Raw genomic sequence first — 5,000 nt, forward strand, 5'->3', positions numbered from 1 at the left:
ACCGGGGAGTTTTTATTTCGAATCAGTCCACTTTCGCGTAAACGGCAAAATCAATCCGGTACTAAGATGTTTGGGATTCATCACGAATCCGGAACAATTTCCTCTAGTGTAAACCTAGTCTTAACAGGATTGAGAAGGGGTCTATGTATGTGATGTGACTCCGTGCTACGGAAAACTGTTCCAGGAAAATTATTGGTGCTTTACTTTGATTATAAATTTATTACCTAAACAGCTCTGATGCAGCTCATTGACTCAGATTGTTGTGAAAAACTTTTAAGAACAGTAAAACTTCCTAAAGGAGACATTTTCAGGACCCAGGCAAATAGAGATTGGTTGGTGTTTGTCTGACTCTAATAAAATGACCTTGGAATACGCTGGACGGATTATTCCAAGCACTTAGCTAATGTGTCCAAAACCAAACTTATTTTTTATTAAGCACTCCACTCTCACAAGTACATCAGGTCGATTTACCATATTTATTCAGCTATAAGCCGAGCGATTTTTACATAAATTAAAGCGAGAGTTAGGCGAACTTTTAGCCAAAGAGGGGGTTCAGCTTATAATCATGAGCTATCAAAAATAAAAACTTCAGCGTATTTAAACAACACCAAATGGGCATGTTTTCATTTAGAAGCCGACCTTAGTGGAGAGTGCGACTGGTCAGAAGACCGAACCGCTTTGGTGTCTCATCCATGTTAAAATCCTCGACAAGGAGTAGTAAAGTGCTCACTCAATCGTCAGTGACATGTTGATTGGTTAAGGTGTCCGGTTATTAAAAGCGGGCTTTCGGACCCAGAATATGTTTCCTTTTCCCCTGAATAAAAGTGACAAAAATTTTGCGAATGAAGGTATCCCCTGATCTAGTACCCAGGTTATACCGTGTGACTGTAACTGAACTGTGCAACCGCTTGGCCGTGGAAGGTCTGGGTAAGAGATTAGGTTCCGGTAACAAACTCCTCCGATACAAGTGTCCTTTCGAGAGAGTTATAAGTGTAAACGTTTTGTAAACATTTCTCCGGGACCAAACTTGTGTCCCTTGCATGAAGTCCTTTCCACGGCGGAATGATAAATGAGAATGCAAACGTTTTTGAAGGATAAAAACCAGCTCTCTCGCACCCTTTTAATGTCTCTATATTTTGCATTCACCCATCCACTGACCTAAACATGAATTGAAAATTTTTCCATGACCGAACTTGTGCCCCCCAACACTCTCCCCTCTCGGATGGCCGTCCCAAAGAAGAAGCCCAAACGTATTGCTGTTTGAATATTTTGAGCTCTTTCGTGAATAAACTTTATTCAGTATACATTAGAATTTATTAAAAAAAACTATATTGCACTTTGTGTTAACAGCTAAGAATGCATTTTTTCACGGTAGCCTTCACGATCAATGACTGGAAGAAGGATTAATTCGAAATCAAGGCAACATTTGTGGGTAAGTTTGTCCTTCTTGTTACTTGGTTAAAAAAATATCTTATTTCCTATTCGATTAAGTATGCGTTTTTTCCTTGTTTTTCTCAAAGCTGTTAATACCAATTATTATAGCATTACCTAACATGGTCTTTAAAATCTCTCTCTTACTTTTAATCTTAAAATATTGCCTGGCTTCATAGTGAAATAACATTAAATAACAATGCATGACAAGGCCTTCTGATTGAGTTACACGCTTCCTCCCCCCCACCCCCCCGAGCCAAATAAACTCGGAACAACGTCAGTGTGAGATGCCATTGGAAATAGTATTATCGTCTTCTTGAATACTGTATTGAATCGCATCAGGTCTTTCCAAAAACTGCCAAAACCAGAATAAAAACAAATTAAAATTTGAAGGGTACTCTTTCCCTACTTATCCTCTGTTAAATATCGTCGTTCATTTACAAATCGCGCATGTTGAAGTCAGCGTATCCTTTAGGTAATGAGGGGAGTTGGGGGAGGGGAAAGGAGGAGGAACAAACCGGTGAAATTTCAGCGCATCTGCCAACGCTGTGATGGCTCGGCGCAACGATCGGCGTATGTTCTCAGGTTGTTATAACCAGGTTACCTTTCAGAAGAACTAACCACACTCGCCAATAAGTCGAGGTGTCTTACATGGGTATAACCTCTTTTCTTTAATACTCAAAACAAACGAAATGGCACATGAACAGGAGCAGTTCGTCTGTCGTTCTTATCAAAAGCTTGTTGAGGTACCACAATTTACGCCGTGCTGCTGGCCAGTAGAATGTACAGGCTCAAATTCTCAGAGAAGTAATCTCAGTGATTTAAGGCCTGTATTAATAGCTTATGAACAAAAAAAGTGACTATCGTTTAATACCAGAAATATATTCCAGTAGATCTTGAAAAATAGGTAACTTTCTAGTTAATGGAATATCAAACACCATTTCATACCTTGATGAAATTCAAGAAGGTGAACCCAAGTGCAAAATAAACCTAAAATAACAGATCACAAAGCTTTTATTATTATCAATATATTTTCAGGCCCTGTCCATTCGCATTCTTATTAAACTTTCATTTCTCCTAACGTAAAAGTAAAAAAATAATTCTGCTGTTGTACATTTGAATTATTTCCTCTCATCCACAAGAAATTGAAAACGGGGAGTCGTCATATATGACGTTCCCACTACACCAAGTCATCCGTTGAAACTGAGAGATGGACGGTGGGAGAGATCTCTTCTTCAGGGGGCGTGGTTGAGTAGGTACACCATTAAATCTTCCTAACGGAGACTGTTATTTATTAGGTTTCCCATAATATATTGGTAATTGTTTTTACCGGATAAGTGTGGTTAAAAGGCCAAACTGCAGACGATGGGCGACTCAAATTGATGAAGTCTTCTTCGCAGCCGTTCTTTGGTCTCGTCACGCAATGTAAAGAACTAGAACGTATTCAGGTAAGATCCATGAGAATCATTTGTCCTGGTATGCAATACGAACAGGCGTTAGCTATTATGAATCTTCCAGCTGTGAAAGACCACCATGAAAATATGTGTACAGCAACATTTCGCAATATCATGAACGATCCTCGGTACAAATTAAGCAAACTTTTACCACCCCGCTATGTAAGCTCTCATGGGTTAAGGCACGAGCGTACCTTTGCTTTGCCACTTTGCAAGACAAATAGAATTAAAAACAGTTTTTTTATTGCTTCGGCCAGAATAGTCAACAGCCACAAATAATGTACAAGTTCCCTCTTACGACGAACTATGTATTTTTTTAAAAAGAAGATGTATACATGTACATAGTAATTTTTATTTTATATCTCTGAACACGCAATTCAGTTCATGCTGCGAAGTATTTACCAACAAAGTATCTATCTGTCTATCTATCTATCTGTACACTCTCCCCCACCATCGGCCGGAAATTATGGTACCCGATAAAATACGAGCTGTGATTGGACAAGTAGTCTTGGCGCGACTGGCTCAAAAAAATATGAACCGCGTTCTGATTGGCTACACTTAAAGAAAGGAATGTAGCTCCGATTAAAGCAGACGCCGGTGGGGTGGAGTGCGCGTCACGTGAAAAGAACATGCAACAGTGGTGTAGGAGACTAAAATCGATAAGGATAAATAAGAAATTGAAAACTGAACCTCAGTTTAAAACCTGGGCATAGAAATCCAAGCGCAGGATACTTACCAATAACGAAAGAAAAGTAACTTAGAAAAGAAGGTACAATCCAACTAGAAAATAGTAGCCTGCGTTAAGCGTTATTTCGGACTGAATGACAACGAAGAAAACGACAGCAGAGAAGCATTAAAGCGACGGACATTCCACGAGCAAAGATCTAAAACAAATATCATATTTAAACTCTCATGTTTTTCAAAACGAAACCCGACTGATCTTCCAGCAGGAACAGGGCTTCGAGCTTACAAATTTCAAAGTTGACTTCCTATTTGATACATTTTTTCCACAATTTTAAAAACAGTGTAGGAAAAAAACAAGGTCATTTAGTGCAAATAATTCGCAATAAGCGGACTTCTCTTACGTTCGCCTGGAAGTTAAGATTATTACGCAAGTCGTAAAGGTAAACTGACTAACATCGTAGAGATGGGTCAAATCACAACTCACCACGTACTCCGCGACAAAAAAACATGTTAATCCTTATAACAACGGATAAAAGCCACGCTACACCTTGCATAACCCTAGGGATGAAAACAACAGGACGACGATTAAATGGATTTCAATGAAAAACTAGAAAAGCCAAAAAGAAATTGTCAAAACAGTATCGAATAATAAAAGTTGCTAAATGTCCTAGCTATTCCATGCTCTCAGTTTGTTTGTTTGTGGCGAACGAGAGGAAAAGTGACGCATTTTCGCTCGCTTTTTTTTTTAAATTGAATCCACTAACCAAGAACCTGCAAAACTTAATCAAAAAAAGGATTGGCTGTCATTGCTCTCAATTTAAACTTTGGTACAAGTCAGTCAGCATTGACCCAACTCTTTCAAAATTCAAATACCATTATTTTGTCTGAAATAAAACTTGGACGTTGGAGGGTAATCATACAAAGCCCAAACTAGCTGCCACATATTTTCCTTTACTGATTTACGAAAACTTTTTTCATCAAAGTAACACCCTCCGGGTGATAAAGCTTGTCTCACCACCTCGTGCTGGATAATGTACTGAGAACAATTTTTGCGCCCCACTTGACACTCACGGGTAAATTTTCTACAGCATTTATTACAGAATTTCGGAAATGCCTCAAAGCTGCGCTCTATATTAAAACCTACGGGATCTGTTACGCGGCGGAAATTGTACAGCATGGTACTAACCAGGGCATAGAAATAATACAAAGAGACAGCTTAGCTTACCTTCCATTCTAAAACGTTCCCATGATGGCTTTATCTCCCGTGAAATGCAACACAGGAATCAAAGCGAAAGGGAGCTGGCAAAGATAATAAAAGTATTAACAAAATTCTCGAGCGTCATTTAGTACTGAGTTGGAAACATGTTTTACTTCGATCTGTGCTTTTATTGTTACATTTACAGCTGCCAGTTCTACGAGTTACTCATCAGA

General features: G+C 38.9%; 1 long non-coding RNA gene across 1 annotated transcript; it reads right to left on the bottom strand.

The window, feature by feature from the left end:
* Positions 1 to 1,275: 1,275 nt before the first annotated feature.
* Positions 1,276 to 3,666, bottom strand: LOC148719163 (uncharacterized). The gene is made up of 2 exons (XR_015994264.1): positions 2,380 to 3,666; positions 1,276 to 1,786 (listed from the first exon to the last, which is right to left on the bottom strand). It is a non-coding gene; the product is annotated as an uncharacterized LOC148719163 (long non-coding RNA).
* Between the last annotated feature and the right edge of the window lie 1,334 nt (positions 3,667 to 5,000).

The sequence above is a fragment of the Stylophora pistillata genome, chromosome 12 (genome assembly GCF_964205215.1).
Source record: "Stylophora pistillata chromosome 12, jaStyPist1.2, whole genome shotgun sequence".
Taxonomy (NCBI): Eukaryota; Metazoa; Cnidaria; class Anthozoa; order Scleractinia; family Pocilloporidae; genus Stylophora; species Stylophora pistillata.